General features: G+C 55.4%; 1 protein-coding gene across 3 annotated transcripts in view; it reads right to left on the bottom strand.

Annotated features, from left to right (window-relative positions):
• The window catches only part of TSPAN9 (tetraspanin 9), a 191759-nt gene that overhangs the window by 118369 nt on the left and 49069 nt on the right, over positions 1-24321 (bottom strand). Inside the window, exon 2 of one of the 3 annotated variants that reach the window (XM_070371752.1) lies at positions 19069-19189. The exons of the other annotated variants lie outside the window; for them this stretch is intronic. The gene's annotated coding sequence lies outside the window, so the exon portion shown is untranslated. The remainder of the gene's footprint in view (positions 1-19068; positions 19190-24321) is intronic. 3 annotated transcript variants of the gene reach the window in all.

Genomic DNA, 24321 nt, shown 5'->3' with positions numbered 1-24321 from the left:
GAGACGTAAGAGACACAGGTTCCATCCCTTCAGTCAAGAAGGAAATGGCAACCCACTGCAGTGTTCTTACCTGGAGAATCCCCATGGACAGAGGAACCCGGTGGGCTACAGTCCATGGGGTCGCAGAGTCAGACATGACCGAAGCGGCTGAGCACGCCTGTATGCAGAGATGATTTATAGTATACGGCAGAATGTGCACAGGTTATTTGCAAATTCTATGCCGTTTTATCCAAGGGACTCAAGCATCTGCAGATTTTGGCATCTGGGAGATTCCTGGAACCCCATCCCTGGATACCCAAGGGCAGCTATACTGTACTTACTCCAGGTCAAAATATGGCAGCTCTCAATCAGCTAGACCTCCCCTCAGCTAGGGCCTTCTCGTCCAGAAAGTGCTCCCAGCGGGCCCAGCCCTGCTCCGCTGCTCACTCACGGTCACATCCTCACGATGCTCTCGCTCCCTGAACTCTACTCGACTCTTAGAAGCAAAGTCCATCTTGCCCTGATTCCAGATTCTGGGAGACTGTCCTCTCCAGAGATGGTGGGTGGGATTGGCACCCCCTCCTAACCACTGCCCCCTCTATCCTGGAGGGGGTCACACAAGAGGGTACAGAGTGCCCAGCGCAGGGCCTCAGGACAGGCTCTGGACTCAGGCACCCCCACACCCTGGACACCCATCCCCTCAACAGTCACTCCTTCCAGAGGAGCATCCAGACGCAGCTGGAGCTCCTGATGCCACGGGAGGGACACCAACCTGTTATTAACAGAGGAAAATGGGACCCGACACTGTCAGTGATCTGAAACCTCCCAGCCGATGGAAGCTTTGTTTTTTCAATAAATAATAAATAACACAGGGTGTTTATTTCTCCAGCAAGTCGTATTTCTTAAGGATCACTACGCTAGTACGTCAGGGCTGTCATCCGGGGAAGGAGAGAACTATACGGTGGCTTCAATTCCTTCTCTTTCGCGAGGAGTTCAGAGCACCTCACGCAGACCCCCTCCGTCATCCCTCCGGCTCTTAGCGGGTGGGGGACCGGCAACCCACCTGCGGCGAACGCCCGCTGATGGCCCCAGGGGCCAAGTGCTCCCTCCCCGGCTCAGCCAGCACCCACCTGGCCCCATCTCCAGTGCCCATTCTGCATCGGGCAGGGGGCCTGCAAATGGACAGGTGGTCTCTTGCTCGAGACTGACAGACAGACGTTCCCGTCTCAGCACACACCCGACGGTGCACAGAGAACATGTCCTCCAGGACGGCTCGGTTAGTTCTAACCCCTGAGCAGCCTCCTCAGGAGGACCGACGAAGGACCGTCCACCCTCTCAGGACAGGATAAACACCAGGCACTTTCAGGACGGGGCGTCTCTGTCTCAGGAGTGTCAACAATCACAGGACGCCTCCTACATCATGCTCCTTGTGCGGGTCATTCCCCTCCGCGTGATTCGTGGTCATCCCAGGTGGCACGAGTGGTAAAGAACCCACCCGCCAATGCAGGAGACATAAGAGAGGCGGGTTAGATCCCTGGGCCAGGAAGATCCCCTGGAGAAGGAAATGGCAATCCCACTCCAGTACTCTTGCCCGGGAAATTCCGTGGATAGAGGAGCCCGGCGGGCTACAGTCCATGGGGTCGAAAAAGAGCTGGACATGACTGAGCCACTAAGCACAGCACACAGCACAAGGGCCCAACATAACACATGACCCAGACACAACACGGAAAGCAGGGGCCACAGACCAGCATCCCAACGGCAGGTGGGTTTCATTCCGGATGCATCGTGTTTTAACTTTTTTTAGTTAGTTGCCAACAGTTAAAAATCAGATTTTACCCCTCAAGTCAGGGATGCGGGCTTCCCTTGAGAAACGGAGGCTCGGCAGTACCAGGCTGTTTGTGACGCGGCAGCAGGCCCTGGACAGCAGGTGCATCCGCACACGGGGGCGAGGCCTATTTCACGCCCCTGAGTCTGCAGCGCTGCGTCCAGTTTGGCTGATGAACAGAAGGTGCGCGGAGCTCACTTCCGACCACGAGCCCCCGAGCGTGAGCACTCGATCTACTTCTCTTGCTGTGGAAGGGGAGCCTCTGAGAAATCACTCCCAGAGTGAAACATACACAGTGCAAATCCACGCCCCTGGACAGCGGCTTCAACAACAAGCCTCTAAAACAGGGACTGCGCCTTCTAACTCACTGCCTTGGGTGGTTTCAAGGTCAGACTTAAACGAAGATCTGAGTCCTATGTCTGCCCTCAGGCACCTGACTGCAGGCTGGCATTTCACAGCCCAGAACAAGATCTCCCATTACGCTGGGAAAAAGTGCCCACTGTTTGACACATACAAGACGGGGAGAAACGGGGAGGGAGGTTTAAAAGGGAGGGGATGTGTGTATACCTATGGCTGATTCATGTGGATGTATGGCAGAAACCTACACAATATTATAAAGCAAGTATCCTCCAATTAAAAAATTTTAAAGGGAGGAGAGGTGAAGAAAAGGAGAGAAAGAGAAGAAGAGACAGACACAAAGACATATACTATTAATATATCAATGCATATTAATGAGTTTTATTTGGAAGTACTATTAATGCATGATTATTTAGGTATATTAAAACCTGAACAAACTTGATGTCCAACAATGGGGAAACTGATAAAAACTCAAACTCAGCCACTTAAAAGTCTAATTGTGATGCTTATGGGAGAAGATTAAATAAAGTAAACAGAATGCAAAAATTACCCACATTATGACTATAACCATGTAAAAATTATGTTTGCAACTAAGTACAGACTAAACGCATGGTGGAAAATGGAAAGTTGATTTGTCGAGGTGGCAGGTGGCAGGTCTTTTTTCTCTCTCTCTTCCTTTGATTTGTATTTTTTGCACAGCATTATTTATACAAGAAGTACTTTTTTGAATACCCATCCCCCGCCCCCGATCCCAAATTGAGTGAGTACAGCCCAACCAGAGAGTGATATCAGGCATGGCTCCTTTCCCCGGGGGTCCCTGGGGGTCACACACAGGCCCAGGAGCGAAAAGCTGGGGGCTTCAAAGGAAGCCCCCCTGTACCCGCCGCCCCCACTCTACAGGGTACAGGGGAGCTCAGCTCCTCTGGCCCAGCGCGGGCACCTTGGGGCCACCCTCTGCTGCTCTGCCATTGGTCATGGATTCAGAACCTGTCTTCTGATTCCATGTCAGGAAAGAGAGGTTCTGGGGCCTCCAGACAGGCCTGTCCCTCACTCACTCTTTTCTTTCCAATACACATTTCACCATGCCCATCACTGTAGACTCAGGAGCCAGGTCTATGGAGGGGGCTGGTAATTCAGAGCACAGGAAGCACCCAAGCACCTTCTAGAAGGCGGGCTCAGCATAGCATCAACCCAGACCCCATGGAGAGCCTCCAGGTGAGGGCGGGCCTGAGGTTCTGGTCCTTTGGACACCAGAAGACCTGACCCCACAGTGGCCAGGGGAGGGGGGACAAAGTGGGGTGTCCCCCCCGCTGAGGGCGGTGGGGTGGCAGCCGCCTTATGTTTGGTTAACCATGATGGAGAGCTGGGGCCTCGGAAGACAGAGAAACTCCCTTACCCGCACTGTCCAAAGGCTCAGACTCCCCGGGGAGCGATTTCCTGCTCTGAATTCCCGTAAGACCAAGAGCTGGAGGAGGAAAAGACTCCTCAAGGCAGCCCACATCCACAGGGCATCCATTTGCAGGGGGAGGCGCTGAAACTCAATTGTCGGGCTTTCATTTCTCAGTTCCTGAGATGGCTTTTTTATTTAAAAAAAAAAAAGAAAGAAAGAAAGAAGGAAGGGAGGGAGGAGGGAGATTTCAGTCACTGCTGCCCCATTGGGTCCAGCCCCTGAGGTTGGCAGAGCAAGTGCCCAGGGAGGGAGCCACACTTCCTTATCAGCAAGGGTAGGAAGAGGGCAGCCACAAGGTCCGGCCATCAAGCCCACGGAGGGGCACTGGCAGCCCCTGGAGCTTGCCCAGCTGGTGGCATCTGCCAGGAGGGGAGGTGGGGACGGGCTGGAGAGGCGGGTGGCAGGCGGCCCCTCCTGTAAGCAATCCCCATGGGGTTATTTCCAGGCACTTTTTCCTGTGAGAAAAGAATGGGAGGAATGCAGCCCAGCCGTTACCCAAATCCCCCCTCCCCGGTCCTCCGTGCCCCGTGATGTGCAGTTGTGGGGGGTGGGGGGAAGCCAGCGCCAGGAATCGGCAAATCTGTTTCAGAAACTCCAACTGGCAGCAGACCCCAGGGACACAGGTAACGCCAGCCCCGGGCCTCCCGGAGGAAAGAGGGGCCAGGAACACTCCTGAACGTTTATAGCTCCTCAGGGATCTAAGCTCCAGGAAGCGCTAGCAACTGCGATCCAACTGTGTCCCTGGCCAGAGAAGCCGGCTGGAGACTGGAGCCGTGCTCGGGGAGGAAGGACTTCATTGGGAAAAAATGTTGACAGAGTTTCATATGAGCGGAAGGACAAAGGCTTGGATGGCGGGGGGGCCTTCCTGAGAAACAAGGCATGGAGCACTCCAGCAATTTCCATGGGGCTGTGTGGGGAGGATTGGGTTCAAAGGCCTGGACGAGGGGCCGGACTCCCCCAGTCAGGGCCAGGCCCAGGGTGAGGAAGGGGCGGCAGGCGCCCCCCTGCAGTGCCTGAACTTGGCACCCCAACCCAGCCCTGCAGTGGGAATTCGCTCCAGACCATCCCCCACCACCCCACCCCACCCCACTCCCCTCCCCGCCGCCCACCCCCACCCCCACCACTGGAAGCAGGGTTCAGCAAACTGAGGCCAAAAAACAATGCTGTCCTCGCTCCAGAGACCAAATAAAACGGTGGAGAAGAAATTCGAGCATCTCCCAAGCCCCTGGCGTGGATCACGCACACGGTCCCCTCTAAGAGCCTGTGGTAAGCGGGCACGTCATTCTCGCACTGCAGGCAAGAATCTGGAGTCCTGGACATGGACCCACAGCACGAGGCTGGAACCAGGCCCAACGCATCACCTGCACACACCTTGGGGGTGCAGAGAGACCACACCCCACTACGGGCTACAAGGTGCAGCTTTTCCTAAAGGAAGCCCAGCCCCTCCAGACCCCGCTCTCAACAACCACCACATAAGCCAGCTCGCCCAAATGGCCTCAGTCAAGCCCCTTGGTCTCTGTGGGCCTCAGAGCAGGGGCGACTGAGGCTCCTTCTTATTCAATAGGTGTAGGAAGAGTGTGTAAGCTCCTAATTCTGGCCAAGAACTTGATCAGACCAAGGGGGCTGCATTCTGCCTGCACCCCTCCACCCGGAGCCGCCTCCAGCATGCTGCAGACACTGGGTCAATGTCAGCGGGCCAAGTGGACGAATCCGTGAACCGACAAGTGAAGAAGTGTCCTGGGAGCCGGGCCCACCCGCTCAGAAAGAAGCACTGGGAATACCTATCTGCCAGACATCCCCCCCAAAGGCAGAAGACCTGGACCGTCCCAAACCTCACTTTGCATTGAAATCATCTGGGAAGTTTGTCAAAATACAGATTTCTGCCCCACTGACGCAGTGTGAGACACGAACGCTCTGGGCGGGGTGGGGGGGCCCAGGAGCCTGAATTATTCAAGGGCTCCCAGATGTCTCCAGCTCAATGCCAGGTCTGGAATCACGGACGTACGTTACTTGGCTGACGCCCATTTGGTCCTGGAGCTGGGACCGGATGAGGCTAAGAAATCAAAACAAAAATAAGCAACTCTCTCCTAGAGCTATTTTCCAAAGAGTTCAAGTCAACTTTCTATGCCAAGATGCTGTTTGCTACCTGTCTGAATGAAACGGGGTAGCAGTGCCTCTCCCCATCTTGTAGGTTGGCAAACTGAGGTCTGCCCAAGAAAGAGGGCTAACTCCGCTTTTCACCCCCTGCCTTTAGCTCCTGAAGGATGCAGGGTACTAGAGCCCGTATTAAGGTATTGGAGACTCAGCTAAACTTCATGAGAAAGAAGGAGGCCAGGCACATGTTTGACTGCAGGAGAGGCTGATGCCAGGAATGATACCTGTCCCCCTCCTGCCCAGACTGGAGGACGAAGCCCACCTGTTTCCTGACAGCTCACATCCCCCCAGAGTCCCACCACATCAAACCATCAAGCCGGGAGTAAGGAGACCTGTCCCCTTCATCTCCAGCCTGAGCCCACCTCCCCATCCTGAAGGTGGTGGGGTCATTCCCTGATTTGTTCATGAAAATGACAGTAAAGTAAGAAGTACCACATGCAGCAGGAGAGTCCCGGTGGGGGTGAAGGAAGAATTCATCCCTATTCTTTTCAGTAAAAAAGTGGCCCTGCTGGGGGGATGAAAGCTGAGCCATCCACAGCCCACAATTTACCCAGGAGCCTGGGGGTGGGGGTGGGGGGCACACACCACCCCAGCCTCCTCACTTGGCAGCTGGAGACTCCTCTCAGAGGCAGGGGCCAGAGTAGCCTCAGCCGGACACACCCAAGAGGCCCCCTCTTCCCCCGGCCCCCTCCTTCCTCCCAGCCCTGGGTGAGACTGATGGAGCTGAGACAGCTGCAGCAGTGGGGAGCGGGGGGGGGGACAACAGCTGGACAGAGGGAAGCCCCTCCCCCTGCCTGGGCAGAGTCCAGCCAGAGCTGGAGAGAAAGAGAGAAGGGGCCTCCTCCAGGAGCCCCCTCCCACCTTCCCCTGCCCTCCTGGTCATCCAGGCGGCCGAGTGTCCCCAGATCCCCCCAGAGCAGGGCTGCTCAGCAGCGGTCGCACATCTGGGCCCTGGAGCAGGCAGCCCCACACTGCCCGGCCGTGTTCCCTGCAGACCACACCGTCCACCCACCTGGGACTGGACTGGTTACCCCTGGTACTGCAGGTAAATGCCCGGGTCCTGACCCCACCCAGCATGAGGAAGGGCCACACAATGACCTGTGGTGTGGAGGGCTGGCCTGGCGGTCAGTGGACAGTGGTTCTGTCATAAATTAAGCTTGCGACTCTTGACAAACATGGGGTCACTCTTGGTTCCACTAAAAACCTTTGTGACTTTGATTTATCGTCGCCTTGTCTGCAAAATGATGACACTCCCTACTTTGTAGGGTGGCCCTTACTTAGATGGCTTCCCTTGTGGCTCAGATGGTAAAGAACCTGCCTGCAATGCAGGAGACCTAGGTTCAATTCCTGGGGCGGGAAGATTCCCTAGAGAAGGGGATGGCAACCCACTCCAGTATTCTTGCCTGGAGAATCCCCACGGACAGAGGAGCCTGGCAGGCTCCAGTCCATGGGCTCACAAAGGGAGGGACACGACAGAGCAACTAACACTTCCACTTTGGATGGAGAGGAACCACACTGGGGTCTGTAACAGGCCTCAGCTTCCTCATCAGTAAGAGGAGTGAGCTAGACTCGATGGTCTGTGGGCCTCCTCCAGCTCCTATGAAACCCACTCAGCCCTTTGGCCAATAACCCTGGGATGTAGCCCCTTCGTCCCTTTCCTCTAAGAGACCCGCTCAGAACACTGCCCCTAGTTCTGCTGCGTCTCCCAGATAAACGCAGGCTTGGGATTTCTCCCTTCCCAACCCCTCTGCAGATTCTAACTCAATCTCCAAATGTGCCCAGATCAGACCCCCAAGGGCCACCCTTTCCCTGCCAAGCTATGCTCCCCACACCTATGTAAGCCCTCCACACAGCTCAGCAACACCTCACCAAGAGCACATCACCCACTCAGCACATCTCACACCAAAGGGGAACCCCCCCAGGGGTGGTAACACTGCAAGAGGAAACTGTTAATATAGAACCGTCCTGTCCAATGCAGCGGCCGCGAGGAACATGCGGCCACGAGCAACAGGTGACCAGCCATGAGCAACATGCAGCCACAAGCAACACGCGACTGGCCACGAGCAACACGCGACTGGCCACGAGCAACACGTGACCAGCCACGAGCAACATGTGGCCACTGTTAAAGTAAGGCTAATTAAGGCTGAATAAAAAGGAAAATTCAGTTCCTCGGATGCACCAGCCACACCTCAAATGTTCAGAGGCCATGTGGAACCGGTGACTGTGCCCTGGGCGGGGCGAGTGAGAACATCTCCAACTCTGAAGCTCTGGTCTTCTTGTGTTCACAGTCTGAACAAGAGTAGATGCTCTTCTCCTCCCGGGCAGGACGGGACCAGGCTGCTCAGACAGAATCCAGAGGAAGCAGGGGGGCGAGCGGGAGGGCAAACCTAGAGGGGGAGGGGCCGCTTCCCACTGCTTCGGGGGAGACACCGCCAGGATGCGGGGCTGCAGCAGACCCACCAGCTCGGCAAGGGTCTCTTTGGCCCCAGCACCTGGCAGCGGGCAGCGGGCAGCTGTCACACACACTTCATTTTTAGGATGCCTGGGGCGCTTGTCATTCTCTCCAGCCCCTGGTGGACTCCTGGCCTGCCTCACTCGAGGTCTGCACTTTGCCCCAGAACAGAGGCACCCTCCTGCCATCCTCCTGTTGCCCAACTTCTGCTGAAGGATGTCCTGCAGAGAGCCGGGCTCCTCTGCTTCCATCCCAGACTCAAAAATACCTGGCTGCAAACTCAGATGGAGGGGAAGGAAGGGGCAAAAGCTAGTTGCAATCAAGCTCCCACTATATTTGGGGGGGGGCCTCTAAAATCACTGCAGACATTAACTGCAGCCATGAAATTAAAAGACGCTTGCTCCTGAGAAGAAAAGCTATGACAAATCTAGACAGCATATTAAAAAGCAGAGACATCACTTTCCGGACAAAGGTCCATCTACTCAAAGCTATGGTTTTTCCAGTAGTCATAAATGGATGTGACAGTTGGACCATAAAGAAGGCTGAGCGCCAAAGAACTGATGCTTTTCAACTGTGGTGAAGACTCTGAAGAGTCTCCTGGACTGTGAGGAGATCAAACCAGTGAATCCTAAAGGAATCAGTCCTGAATATTCATTGGAAGGACTGATGCTGAAGCTGAAGTCCCAATACTTTGGCCACCGGATGCGAAGAGCCAACTCATTAGAAAAGACCCTGATTCTGGGAAAGATTGAGGACAGGAGGAGAAGGAGACGACAGAGGGTGAGATGGTTGGATGGACATCAATAGACATAAGTTTGAGCAAACTCCGGGAGGTGGTGAAGGACAGGAAAGCCTGGCGTGCTGTAGTCCATGGGGTTGCAAAGAGCCGGGCATGACTTAGCAATTGAACGACAACAATATTCAAGGTACCACCAAGGTAGTTACTTTCACTTGCATTTTCCCACTTGATCCCCCAAAACTGCTGCAAGGTAAGCGCAGGTAAACCCATCTTCCAGATGAGGATGCTCAGGCTCAGAGAAGGTGAGTAACTCACGCAGGTTTGTTAAGGGTCACAGTCTGAGCACAAACCCAGAACGTCTGATTCCAAAGCTTAGGGCCTGCTACCCCTCAGAGGCTACAGGTCTAGACAACAGTCCAGGAAGAGGGGCCCTGCCACTCTCCTCTCCCAGGAAGGCCGCAAACACACAAGTAGGAAGGTCAAGACGCAGGGCTTCTTGAGTTTCTGGCCCAAGAGAGCCCAGAACCTCAGGAAGGCCCTGGTTTTGAAGAGATGAAGACAGCCGCACAGCGGGATAAGGAAGGGGCAAGGAGGCAGTGCAGGGGGCAGAGAAATAAAGTCATGAAGAGAGGCAGGTGCCGGAGATTATTCAGATCAGATCAGATCAGTTGCTCAGTCGTGTCCGACTCTTTGCGACCCCATGAATCGCAGCACGCCAGGCCTCCCTGTCCATCACCAACTCCCGGAGTTCACTGAGACTCACATCTATCGAGTCAGTGATGCCATCCAGCCATCTCATCTTCTGTCGTCCCCTTCTCCTCTTGCCCCCAATCCCTCCCAGGATCAGAGTCTTTTCCAATGAGTCAACTCTTCGCATGAGGTGGCCAAAGTACTGGAGTTTCAGCTTTAGCATCATTCCTTCCAAAGAAATCCCAGGGCTGATCTCCTTCAGAATGGACTGGTTGGATCTCCTTGCAGTCCAAGGGACTCTAAGGTGTCATAAATTGATCCTGTAACGCTTTGTCTAGGGCCTACCTTCCTCTCTGTTAGACATCAGGTCCTGAATGAAATTTACTCACCTTGTTCACAGCACAGAGCCTGGTGCACAGCAGGGGTGTGTGTGTGTGTGTGTGTGTGTAGTCACTCAGCTGTGTCTGACTCTTTACGACCCTATGGACTGTAGCCCGCCAGGCTCTCTGTCCACTGCATTTTCCAGGCAATACTGGAGTGGGTTGCCATTTCCTCCTCCAGGCGATCTTCCTGACCTAGGGATCAAACCTGCGTCTCTTTTACTGCCTGCCTTGGCAGGCGGATACTTTACCACTGTGCCACCTGGGAAGCAAGTTCTCAAAACATACCTGTAGGAAAGACAGAGAGGTGGACACCATGACAAACAGAATGTCCAGAGAGTATATATACAGGAAAGTCCTCTTTCCTGCCTTTTCAGAGGCCACCTCCTCCAAGAAGTCTTCCTGACTGCAGGGCCAGCTCAGCTCAGAGACCTCAGGTGGGGAGAGCCAGACTATGCCACGCCGGGCCACATCTGCCCCTTTGCCATCAGCCACAACCCAGTCACCACTCTCCCAGTGACCGCAGATCATAAATCTAGGCGATGTCAGGGCCCAGAGACCTCAAAGGTCATCTGGTCCACTGTTCCCAAGTTATGGACGAGGAGACTGAGGCCAGCAAGGGAACTGTTCTGCCCGGGCACACAGCTTCTAAGTGGAGAGAGTTCCTCGTGCCCACGCCAGCAAGAGCTTGATCACAGAAGCTCACGCCAAGCCCCGAGGGCCTGCAGCTCGCCCGGGGGTCCAGGCCCGCTGCCCGCAGCCCATCTGTCTCTCCAGCCTGCCAAGAGGCCTCCCCTCCCGTGCACGCATGTGGATGAAGCCCACCGCGGGTGACTTCAGAACACTACACCAGGGGGAGGTGATGCTGGCCCCGGCTCCGGGCCTTCAATTTCCGATCTCCCAGCCTGACACCCCTAATGTCCGAGCCCTCGCTGCTCTGAGCCCCATGTGGTCATACATCACCTTGGCCGGTGCCAGCCATGCCTCCCCCACAGCCATCTGGACACGAACACGAGGAGAGAGCAGGACAGGATGATCCTGGCTGAGAGGACGGCTGGGATGCCAAGGACACCTGGTCCCTGCCCCTCCTGACCTCGCTATGCACATGCCATTGGCAAACGGGATTTGGCATGCTTCCCTTTTCCCAGGACTCAGTTTCCCCATAAGCAGTGGGAATCTCCAGCCCCCAGCTCAGTGAGATGCGTTGAGATGGGGGTGCCCTCACCCCTGGATATAAAGAAGGCCACCCCATGGTCCCTTGGACTGCAAGGGATCAAACCAGTCAATCCTAAAGGAAATCAACCCTGAATATTCATTGGAAAGACGGAGGCTGAAGCTCCAATAGTTTGGGTACCTGATGCGAAGAACTGACTCATTGGAAAAGACCCTGATGCTGGGAGGGATTGGGGGCAGGAGGAGAAGGGGGCAACAGAGGATGAGATGGTTGGATGGCATCACTGACTTGATGGACACGGGTTTGAGCAAACTCTAGGAGATCGTGAGGGACAGGGAAGCCTGGTGTGCTGCAGTCCACGGAGTCAAAGAGTTGAACACGACTGAGCGACTGAACAACAGCAATCTGTAGGATAAAATACACATCCGTGATCCTTGCTACACAACATATAGCCACGCATTTGTTATATATTGTGTAATTTAAAAAATACTGTGATTCTAATGACAAAAGACCACTTAATAAGTTAGCAAATAAATAAAGGAAGGAAGTAAGGAAAGACAAGGGCCAGCTCTTTCCAAGAGAATTCCAATTAACCAGTGTAGTGGAAATGAGGGAAATAGGAAATGAACATTAGGCAGACACCACAATAATGACTACTGCAGGAAAGAACCACTGATGGACGCTAAAATTAGTGAGTAAAAGTCAGAGGATAAACAGGATATCTGTATAGTCTCAACGCACCTCCCCACAAGATGCCTATTTACTACCAAGAGAAAAAGAGCAACTTCACAGAAAAGCTGCCTGGCCAGCATCACCTTCTCTAAGCACCGAGGTTAACATCAGCAGCAGTAAGACATACTGGGACTTCCCTGGCAGTCCAGTGGTTAAGAATTCGCCTTTCAACGCGGGGGACTCAGGTTCGATCCCTGGTCAGGGAACTAGCATCCCACATGCCAAGGGGCAACTGAGCCCATGCACCGCTACAAAGACCCAGTGCAGCAAAAAGAACACCGATGTGTGCGCCCCACGACTCAATGCGCTGGGGACCCAGCACCCCACGTGCAGCATCCTTGCCAAAAACGCACAACCTCACCCCAGTCACAAGGAAACGCCAGCCTCCTACAAAGTGACCATCAAGGCCACAAAAGGCAAAGAAACACCAGGGCACGGCCACAGGTTGGAGGAGCCTCAAAAGAGACACGACAATTAAACGCAAGGCGGGGTCTGGGAACAGAAAAAGGATGCTGGTGGGAAAATTCAAAGAAACTCTGTCGTTGAGTTAATGAGAGCACACCAATCTGGATTCCTACTGTGGTTATGTAAGATGTTTACAATGACCCAAAAAAACAAAAGAAAGAGGGTGTCGGTGTGTGTGCACGCGTGCATGCTCCACGGAACACAGGTGCAAGAGTGCCCACAACCGTGCAGGAGAGCAAAGTGGGGAGGGGCGGGGGCGGGGGGGCAGGGCCTCTGGCTGCTGGAGGTGGCGTGCTGAGCCTCCAATCCGATTCGCACAAAAGGATTACTAGATTACATTCTCTGCTGCCGGCAGCTGTCCCTGTCAAATAAATAATCATCGCCTTACATGTATAGATCACCTTTCATGCTGCAGCCCCTTCCTACGGTGGTGAGGACCAGCCTGGGAACCCACTCAGCCCTGCCCAGGGAAGGCGGGAGGCGGGAGCCACCCCGAACCCCATGTGGCTCCCAAGGAAGGAGGGTTGGGACTCCCACCAAAGAAGGGAAACTCAGCTACTAAGAGGGGAGAATGGTGTGGGTATGTGGTTGTGTGTGTGTTGGCGGGGGGAGGGGGGTGCTCCAGAAAAGGCCAGGCAAGGGACAGAGTGGCAGGTGGCAGGCTCCCCAGAAGGGCACACACTGAGTAGTGCCAACCCAGGAGCAGCGGTCAGCAGCTCTCAGCCTCCAGAAAGTGTGGGTCAGCCCCTTCCCCATCTGTGAAGCGCACCTCTCACAGGATCCTGGGAGCATCGACCCCCATTTCAGCTTTAGTGTGTCGTCTGAAACCACAACTTTTTTAATATATATATTTATTTACTTATTCAGCTACTCCAGATCTTAGTTGTGGCATGCAGAATCTTTAGTTGCAGCATGCGGGATCTAGTTCCCTGATCAGGGATCAAACCCGGGGCCCCTGCATTGGGAGAGCAGAGTCTTAGCCACTGGACTTCCACGGAAGTCCCCTGACACCACATCTTGCTATTCACCTGCCGGCCACGTGAGACAGGCCAGACGAGGGCCAGATGGAGAAAGCGGGCGTCAGGCGTGGTGGGAAATACAGGGAAACGGCTGGCCCTGAGGAGAGGGGCCATTAGCCCCCAACACGGAGGAGTGCCACAGCCCCTGCTGAGCAGCGTGGGGAGGCCCCCTATGCCCCAGTCGCCCACCCAAGGCAGTGACTTGTTCATGCGCAGGGCTGTTCTTCCGACAGCTGCCCTGTAAGGTCTGCAGAGTGGGCCTGGGCTGGGCCAGCGGGCAGGGAGGGCATATGAAGGGTGGGCCCCCAACTCAGAGAGACGCCTTCAGACACCCAAGCACCTAAGACAGGATGTTGGAGCCGCCCAGGCCCCACTGGGCAGGCATGTGTGCACGGGAAGGTCAGGTCAGAACCGTGCCAGGCAGGCTAGGGGCAGGTGAGTGAGCAGGGGAAACGCCATGATCACCTGGGGAGGACAAGGTCCCACAAAGTTTCCTCAAGCAAGCAGGGCTCCAACTGAACCCCGAAAGACGTGTGCGACCCTGAGGAGTAGAGTCAGGGCAAAGGGGAGGGGAGGGGAGCTGGCAGAGATTCCAGCATGCTCTCCGGGCACGCTGGGCATCCATCACTGCTGTGGTGGGGGACGGGTGGGCTGGAAAAGCCATCTGGAATGAGGCTGACAAGAGCTGGGGCAGGGGCTCTGAGCTCAGACCCTCCATGAGCCCCTCAGAGTGGGCACGCTGCCTTGGAACTGAGAGAGCCTGAGAAGCTGAGCCAGGGAAGATCTTGGCACCAAGGAGCAAGCCTTCAGGGGACAGGTTGAGAGATTTTTGCAAATGTTCTCATTCCCTCTTACATTCCACATGTAGGAGATGTCATATGATATTTCTCCTTCTCTGTCTGACTTACTTCACTCCGTATGACACTCCCTAGGTCCATCCATGTGGCTGTGTGCGTGCTCAGTCGCTTCAGCTGTGTCTCACTCTTTGTGACTCCATGGACTGTATAGCCCGCCAGGCTCCTTTGTCCATGGGATTTCCCAGGCAAGAATATTGGTGGGTGGCCATTTCCTTCTCCCCCTCAGCCTCCTGCACAGCATCCCAAAACCCCTCCTGTGAACCCGGACACCCCCTCTCCCCAGGGCTTCCCTGTGACCTCCTCCAGCAAACCCTGAAACTCTCTGAGTCCTTACCCGACAGCCATCCAAATGTCCTTCTCGTCTTCCAAATAAAACCTCAAATTTCTTCTCAGCCCTGCACTGTGCACCTCAAACCTCCACTGGCTCACATGAGCAAGCTCACCCTCCCTTCTGTCCTTCCCAGGAACCTAGTATTTCCTTGTGTCATCACCCAGGGGACCTCAAGGAGCCATCTGCTCTCCCAGCCTAACCCCAAACCATCCCTACCTACATCCTCCCAGCGCAGACCCCAAGCTCCCCACTAACTTCCCATGCCTACAAACTTCCTCATTCCAAGTCCCCTCAGAATTCTTGAACTTTCCTTGAGCCTGCATCCTCAAAGTTAAGCCTGTTCTCAACTTTCCACATCAAGTCTGAGCCTGCAGCTTCTCCCAAGAAACCCCCAAAGTTTCTTCCCGGGATACGGGCAGGTTGGGATGCTGAGGGCAGCACTTCCCAACCAATCGGTGGCAAGTGCCAGGCCTTTCATTTCCGGTCCATCCTGGGCCCTTAGGTGGTCATGCTCGGGAGGGACAATCCCAGCTTTCACCCCTGGAGAACCGCCTGAAGATTCCAGCAACATCCAAACTGGCCGATGCCCTGCTCCACAAGACAAGTCCTTCAGCTGCAAGGAAAGGTCCCAAAGAACCTATTTGGTTCCAGCCACCAGGATCCATGACCCCCCTCACGCTTTCCCCGGGAAACGCCACACTACCCTAAGACAGCCACGTCAGCCACTGCAAATGGTTCCCTCTATTTTTACATTTTCTTATTTTTATTTATTTATTTGGTCCCGCCGCACAGCTTGTGGGATCTTAATTCCAGGACCAGGGATGGAACCCAGACCCTTGGCAGTGAGAGTGCAGAGTCCCAACCACTGGTAGCCTGTTAGGCGCTCAGTCATGTTCAACTCCTCGAAACCCCATGGACTGTAGCCCACCAGGCTCTTCTGGCCACGGGGATCTCCCAGGCAAGAATACTAGAGTGGGTTGCCAGTTTCTTCTTCAGAGGATCTTCCTGACCCAAGGATCAGGCCTGGGTCTCCTGCATTGCAGGCATATTTTTTACCATCTGAGGACCCCCAGGGAAGCCCCACTGCAAACATCTCCGAATATGAACTTTCTACTCTGGACTTAGTCACCGTCGTCAGCGCTGGCCCACAGGCCCCACTTTAAGTAGCACTGGTCTAGACGATCATTCCCTCTTAGACTGTCCTGGTGGAGGCCCCGAGAGGCCCTTCCACAGCCCAAACGAGTCACTTCCCCAGGTGTGGCTAGCCAAGAAGCGGGTGGTCCAGGGCAGATGTCCACGGGACCAGCTAGAATCCACTGCACCCTTGCTTCTGGGGAGATGCAGGTACAACAGTCTGAGCCTGGTGGGTCGGCCTGGGGATTGGAGGGTCACCCCCCGCAGAGGGAGAATTAAATCCACCCGGGGCTGTGGCAGGCCCTGAGGCTCAAACCCTGTCCAGGCATGTCAAGAGAGGCAGGCCAGAGAGAGTCCACTGTCCGCAGGTTGTCCCGTGACACAAGCTGGGGCCCCCAGGAGGAAGCCCCTCCCACTGCAGGGTGGGGGACACTGTGGGGCAGGCTGAGCTCAACTGCCCAGCAGAAGAGGGAAGGTGTGAACAGAGAAGGGAAATCTAATTACAACCAGTTCCTGCCCCACCACCTGCTAGAAACCACAGCTCGCCCAGGACTTGGACGGAAGGATCTCTAACGACATGGCCCAAGCGCCTCTCCCCCGACAGCCGCCGGATAAAGGGAGGGGCCAGCTGAGCCTCCTCCACCCTGAGCAACCCCCCCCACAAGAAAGAGACTCCTGGAGCTGAAACCCGAGCAGATGCCAAGGGGCAGTGGGAGGCGATTTACAGCCGGGAAACTGAGCACTCCGGCCAGATGTGGGCCTCGGGGAGGGCAGGAGGGGCTCAAACGCACGTGTGCACGGAACGGGGTGCAGAGGCCTGGGGCGCCGGACTCTGGTGGGGCGGGGGTCCGGCTCTGCCTGCCCAGAGAGCGGGGGAGGGGGCTGAGGGCCTGCAGGGCTGGAGGATTGGATCAGGGTCAGCACTGGAGGGGGCGGGCAGGCAGGCATGAGAGGCATGGAGGGATGAGAAGCAAAGGGAAAAAGGTAGATGGAGCAAAGTAGAAGAAGCAGCCAGGAGTGATGAGCCCAGGGCAGGGGCCCCCAGGAGCGCACAGCAGGCTGGACGCTGAGGCCTCTGCCCTCTGGCCAATCGGCCCCTGGACGGCCCCTAAATCCCAAGGCTACAGGAGGTGCTGTGGGGGAACCAACCAGAGTCAAGGCTGCCTTTGCTTCTCCAACCCCAGACAGAGCCAGGTCTTCCTCCACCCTGGCCTGGCTGATGCGCCAGGCCCCCCAGGACCCTGCCACACCCACCAACCCCCTCAACAGGTGGAGGGGCTGCCCCAGGGTGGGAGCAGGATGGAAATTCACTCCATCAAGTGCGAGCTGGACAGAGTCCACTCTCCAGAGTGGGATGTGCTGGGAACTGCCCACTGCCCACCTGCAGATGGCAGGTGGACTCCAGGACACGAGCAGAAAGCCAAGGCCCAGAGAGGGCAAGGGCCCAACCCAGATCACACAGCAGCTGGCAGGGAAGCAGACCCTAGACCCCTGACTCCCAGCTCCATGATCTCTCCGGTCCCTGCCTTCCTCTGGGCCCCAGTTCAAGGAAACAAATCTGTCCCCTTTTTCAGAGCATCGGGGGTTGGGGGGGTGAGGGGGAAGGAGCGGGTGGGAGGAGGAGGGAGGAAGCCAGACCTCTAAAGAGCTGAATGCAGAAATCCATGTGACAAGGGTGGAATTATTTCCTCTGGAAAAAAATTAATAAAAGGCGCTCCCTTAGCAGACCCCAGGAGTCCTGGGCTGGAAGCTGACGTAATATGGAGAGGAGAGGCCCCCCTCCCCACCACCAGCAAGCCCCGCCAAGAGACAAGGGGAGGCTGCAGCTGGAGCTGCGGGAGAGGCCACACCCACCGAGCAGGGTGCTGGGGTCCCGATCCCCGGCAGCAGAAGCCTCTGGACTGGCAGCCCAGGGGCTGACAATCACGTCAGACCAAACCTGGGCATGTCAGGGCATCAAGGGGGCGGTGTCTCCTGGCAGAACCCACAGAGTGGGAGCCCAGACAGGAGGTGGGAGGCAGGAGGCGGTGCTCTGGAGAGCTGGGGTTAAGACAGCGACTGGGTCCTCCCTCGAGGAGTAGTGGGGACCCAGGGGGCCTTGGGTGGGCCCCATCTCCCCATCAGCGCCCGTCACTCAGTTGCTATAGTTCTGATAAAGCTGACTGGGACATAACAGCCCCACACCTGCACCCAGAGAGATCAGGGGAGGTGGGGGAGGAGGACCAGGATCGGGAGAAGATTCAACCTGGAGCGGAGAAAAGACAAGAAGGAGCCAGAGCCGCCCCCACTGCTGCCCTGAGGTTGGCAAGGGCTGCGCTGAGCAAAGCCCAACCGGAAAGGGGTCCCAGCAAGGCCCCCTGGCTTCAGATGAGCCCAGAGCAAGGCTGAGAGCGCAAAAAACCAACAGGAAGTTGATTCCAGCACAAGAACACCCCTCCTGGCCCAGGCCCTCATGGCAGGATGCCAGCGGAAAGTTCTGGCAGCTCCACAGTCCAAAGTGTGAGTCAGGACCGTATCCCCATCAACCTGCCCTCCACCCCATACAATGGGTGGGATGCTTGGAGAAGGCGGCAGGGCACAGTGGCCAGGCAGCCCCCTCCCCCACACACACACCTCATCTGCACCCCCTCCTCCAGTCCCTGTTCCCAACAGGTTGGGCTCCCTCTAAGAAAGGCGCTGGCTGGGGCTGCAAGGTAACAGGACAAGTGTCCTGACAGCCATCCCACTCGAGCGAATCTTCCCAATCCCACATCCTCCCTGCCGCCCAGCATACAAGGTGCTTCACTACAAAAAGAAACAACAGCTTGTGCAACACAGTGTGTTCAAACCAAAAGGCCCCTGGGCTTGGAATCTGGTGCATGGGGCAAGCATCCTGCCTTTTTTTTTTTTTTTTTTTTTGCAGCTTTTGGGATCTTAGTTCTTCAACCAGGAATCGAACCCAGGTCCATAGCAGTGAAATCGTGGAGTCCTAAGCACTGGACCGCCAAGGAAATCCCTGGCAGTCTGTATCTGAAGGGTATGCCCTTCCCTTCTCTGGGCCTCTCAACTGTAAAAGGAGACAGCCCCGTACCCGACACGAGGCCACTGGGAAGACTGAGGGAGTGGACGCGGTCAAGTGAAGTGCTCAGTGCACAGCCACCATCAGCAGCCTGTGACTCACACTGGAACCAGTCTCAGAGCTGCAGCCTGACCCAAAGCCAGCCGCAGGTGAGGGGGGCATGTGAACCAGGAGGAGTGGAGCAGAACCCCTTCATCCCCCCGCCAGAGTGCTACATGGACCAGTGTTCATATGGCACATGTCCTGGCCTGTGCTGTGTCCACCACACATACCACCACAGCATCCGGCCACAGGAGCACAGATTCCACTTGGGGGACTCTGCCAGGAGCAGCTAGAATTCCTCAGTGACCCTGGATCTCAGCTTCCAGTCGCTCTGAAGCACTAACCCACAGCCTGGGACATAGGACAAAATGAAAGTGACAGTCACTCATCTGTGTCCAACTCTTTGTGACCCCATGGACTGTAGCCTGCCAGGCTCCTCTGTCCAGGGGATTCTCTAGGCAAGAATACTGGAGTGGGTTGTCATTCCCTTCTCCGGGGGATCTTCCCAACCCAGGGATCAAACCCAGGTCTCCTGCATTGCAGGCAGATTTTTTACCATCCCAGGCACTAGGGAAGCCCTAGGGACATAGGACAATTCTTTCCCAAGTGGGAGCACTGAGAAGCCACCTCCTGTCACTGGGCTGTCTGAGCTGAAATGGTCACTTCTCAGGAACGTGTGCGGGAGAGCCAGCTGCCTCGGCTTCACCCTGGAACCAGTGAGACGGGGAATCAGAGAGTCCCTGTGCCAGCCCAGAAGCGATGCCAATCCACCCCAGAGCAAAGGGCTTGACCTAAAAGCCACGTGGAAGACAAATTGACAGGTTTCCTGCTGCCATCTAGTGGCCAAAATACACAAGAGTGGGCAACGAGCCAGAAGGCCACCAGCAGGTCTCGGTGACCAATGGTCAGCCCTGAACGCCTGGACGAGAGGGAAGGACCAGCTCTGGGAGGCAGATCCAGCAGAAAGGGCTGGGGAAGAAGTACGGTTCATTCTCCACATAAGAAATAAAAATGGTGTTGCAACTCCGGCCAAGGCACTGCCCAGGCCGAGAACGAACAGGCAGAAAGGAGCTGGACCTAAGCCCAGGACCTCCCTGTGTGCCTGTCCTCCCTCCCCCTGGGCCCGGGCAGCCTGCACTCTGGTCACACTCGTCTCTGCAGCCCCAGCTCCGCCAGGCTCCTCGTCACGAGGCTCCCTCCCCTCTCTGCTACAGGCGGACACTCTGCCGTGCGAAGGTTCCCCCATTGCACACATCGCCCCCGGTTCATGCTTCCACACTGGACAGTGGCCACTGGACTGTATGTCCACCTCTCCCACTGGATACAGCCCCGCCTGCTCCCCCGCCCCCCAGCTCTCAGCAGTCACATCTACAGGGCGGCAGAGCCAAACTGCACCTCAGCCCCAAACACTTCTCTCCCTCCCTCCTGCAAGACGCGGGGCCGGCCCCAAACCTGCCAGGCCAAGTCCAGGGCCCTGTCCCTAAATCTCCCTCCGTTCCTCTAAAAGCCCCATCTGTCTGCCAGCCTGTGAGCCTCCTGCCTCGGGGACCCCGCACCTGGAAGCTGCAGCCCCAAGCAGAAGCGGGCACCCAGATACCAGGCTGGGCGTCAGATGAACAGAGCACCAGCCGGAATCAGGAGACTGGGCTTCAGTCTCGACTGGCCCTTAACTGACTGCGTGACACGCCTGGAGAGTTGCTTCTTACAGCTTTACGATGTCCTTATTTGTAGCATGAAGGATCATTTCTTGGGTCTCTTTTGCATCAAAAAACTCCATGACACTAATTCATACCCATGTGTCAAGAACCAGTAATTTAACTGTATGACTGTTCCCAAGAGCCCATGAGACCCTCAGCCTGAGCGGAGAGGGGAGCCTCAGCCCACCACCCATTCATTCTTAAAATACAAACACACTGAGCACCCGGGCGCTGGCGTGGGGATCACTATTTTTAGCGCTGTGACCTGCTTAGCTCTGCTCTGGCCACAGGGAAAAAGGCCAACGAGGAAGGTCAAGGACCGATGCTGAGCTGACGCAGGCAAAGCGGGGGAAGGAACGCAGTCCCCGGGCCTGGCGCTCAGCAGGGACCGCAAGCCAAGCTTCACACCGCACCTTCGAGGCCATGTTTCAGTGCTAACCCCTCACGACAAGCTAGGCCTTGACTGTGTTATAATTGAAGAGACTGGGGCCCAGGGAGTCACCTACATTCGCCCAAAGGGACACAGGCAGTGAGTGCGGAGCGGGGACTGACCCAGGGCAGCTGCGGCTCTGACTCTGTGACGGAGACCAACATAAATGGCAGGGCCTTGTCTGGCCCTCGGTCCATCCGTTTTCCTGGTGTCTGCCTCCTAAGAGCCTTCGCCCTCCTCACTCAAGGTTTTCCCTCCCAGCCCCCTCACTCAAGCCCCACCCGGGGAGGAAAATTCCAACTGCTGTCTGGCTTTTAAGAAGCATCTCTCCGGTGCACATCTGAACCCTTTCTCTTTGATGCACTCAGCCTAACGGTGCTATTTATCCTGCACGTGTGCTGAGTGTTCAGTCAGTCAGTCGGGTCCAACTCTTCTGCAACCCCATGGACTGTAGCCCACCAGGCTCCTCTGTGCATGGGATTCTCCAGGCGAGAATCCTGGAGTGGGTTGCCATGCCCTTCTCCAGGGGATCTTTCCAACCCAGGGGTCGAACCTGAGTCTCTTACATTTCCTGCACTGGCAGGCAGGTTCTTTAACCACTAGCACCACCTCAGAAGCCCTATTTATTCTGGAGCTGCCCTTAGATGTGAAAAAATGAATGCACCAGAAGGAAAGGCCTTGGAGGATCCACAGTCCACACCAGGTTTTACCTGCAGTTACCCCTGGGAAGGGAACTGGGGTGGGGGGTGGGCTTGGAGATGGGGCCTCTCACATTTTACTCGATTACTCTGTTATTTTATTTTTGCAGCAAACCAAATTTTCATATACTAACCAAGTCATCATTTAAAGGAAACGCTCTGTGCACACAGATCAATGGCAGACGACCACACCCTGCACTTTCGAGAAAAGAGCCCGAGGCAGAGGCAGGCAGGCCAGGTCTCACCAGACAGGCCCTAGAGCAGGAAGTGATCCTAGTCTTTCCAGGATGGGCCGGGTCTCTAATTCAGAGGCAGATGCGGGAGTGGTTTCTGGAACACAGGCACAAACTCTCTGCCCCCCAAAATACCTCCTCCATCTGCTCAGTCATGCCTGAAATTCCATCACCAAGGGGCAGTCTTTGATTCCTCGGTCAGAAATAGGCCTGAAACTGTAAACCCACCCCGGAGATGCAAAACGGCGCCTTCAAGTCACACTTGGAGGGAACAAGGTTCCTGGACTTGAGGAAGCCAGGCTCTTAGGAGGCTCTCAGAATAATCCCACGGACAAGAGGGGGATGCTCGGGCTGGGGGCTGTCATGGCCGGACGGATTAGTCACTGCCCACAGACGAGGAGGCGGGGGAGTTGTGTGCCAGGCTGTCCTCACCCCGACCAGGCTGGAAGAGAGAGCCAGGGGCCCAAAAGTGTGAAGGATGAGGTGGAAACAGCTGGGACCAGCTGGGAGGAAAGAGTCAGAACCTGAGGGGCCTCAGGAGCTGGAGCAAAGGATGGCGCCATTCAGAGGGGACTGGGGAGAGAGAGCAGCGCTTCTAGTGAAGTGGAACCTCCATCCCCATAGAGGTCCGCCCTGGGATCTGAGGGCTGTGAACAGGGACGAGACTAATGAGGCCACGCTTAGAAAACCATGAACAGAACGGTCTCAGGAAGACCTAGGAACTGGGTCAAGAGAAAGTGGGAATGTTAAAACTGAAGGAGAATGCTCGATGTCGTTAGCCATCAGGGAAACGCAAATTGAAACCACCGCCAGCTACCACTTCACACCCATGGGGACGGTCATAATTTTTTTTTTTTTTTGGATGGAAAATAACAAGTGTTGGCGAGGATGTAGAGAAACTGGAGCCCTCTTACAGTGCTGGTGGGAATATAAAATGGTGTGGCCACTGTGGAATATAGCTTGGCAGAGCCTCAAAATGTGAAACATAGAATTACCACATGATCCAGCAATTCCACTCCGAGGCATATACCCAAAGGAATTGAAAACAGGTGTCCAAACAAAATCTGTGCATGTATGTTCACAGCAGCTCTATTCACAATAGTCAAAAGATGGAAATGACCCAGACGTCCATCAACAGACGAACAGATAAACAAAATATGGTATATACATGCCACGGAATATTATTCAAGCCATAAAAAGGAATGAAATACTGATACATGCTACCACGTCAGTGAATCTTGAGAACATTATGCTAATGGTTGAAATAAGCCAGACACAGAAGGCTGTATATTGTATGGTTTTATTTATAGAAAACGTCCAGAATAGGCAAATCCATAGACAGGAATCAGATGAGTGGTTGCCAGGGGCTGGGTTTCAGGGGCACTAGGAGTGATGGCTAAAGGGTGCAAGGTTTCTTCTATTTGGGGGCGATGAAAAAATCGAGGAACTAGGTATGGGTGATGGCTGCAAGATGACGTGAATGCCCTTAATGCCAATGAACTGGACACTTCAAAATGGTTAAAATGGTAAATTTTATCTCATGTGTATTACACTGCAGTCTTTTAAAAAGGTTTAAGAAATGGAGAGGACTTTGGGAAGGACATGACACCTGACGTCAAACCCCCGAGGGTGTGTCCAGAAGAGGTCAGGAAGCTTGTTCTGTGGGTTCCCAGTGTCAGGACCCTCGGGACATCAACCCCAGGAGGGGGCTCACATTCCCCACACGAGGCTCATGGTGTCACCAGCACCTGATGTTGCTGACACCCCCATTTCCAGGTGGACAAACTGAGGACCCCAGCCACGCAGTGATGGGGGGGGCAGGGCAACCATGTGGTCAGCCGTCAACGCAGAGCACGCTGTAGCTTCACCCAGGCTTAATCGAAGCCCACTGTCCCCTTCTTTTTTCCTTTAATATTTACTTGTCTGAGCCAGGTCTTTTTTAGTTGCAGTGTGTGGGCTCTAGTCCCCTGATCAGGGAGTCCCTGACCCAAGACCTTGGCAGTGGGCGTGCGTGGTCTTAGCCACTGGGCCACCAAAGAAGTCCCCTCCAGTGTCCCCCTGAGCTCTGGCCACCTCCTCAGCCTCCCTTTGCCTCAGTTTCCTGCCCTGTGAACACAGGCATGACATCATCACTAGGCTCCGAGACTGCTGGGACGAGCTGGCAAGCCTGGGAACACGCCCGCAGCTCCAGGCACAGAGGGGCTCCATACAATTCAGCTCCTTTTTTTACCCCAAAGTGGAGAAAATGACAAAGACAGAACAAACTATCTCAGCAGGGAGAGAGCTCCAGGTCAGAGGAAGTAAGGAAAAGCAAAGGCATCACTCGGCCATAACTCGTATCAGGTGGGGACGGGCCAGACTTGAGCTTCCACCCTTGAACCTGGCAGGGCCACAGTTTGAGACCCTCCCCAGAGTGGGCTCCACC

Source organism: Bos mutus, chromosome 5, assembly GCF_027580195.1.
Source record: "Bos mutus isolate GX-2022 chromosome 5, NWIPB_WYAK_1.1, whole genome shotgun sequence".
NCBI classification, from domain to species: domain Eukaryota; kingdom Metazoa; phylum Chordata; class Mammalia; order Artiodactyla; family Bovidae; genus Bos; species Bos mutus.
Note: the sequence above shows the minus strand (reverse complement) of the source record. Positions and strands in the feature narration are given on the sequence as shown.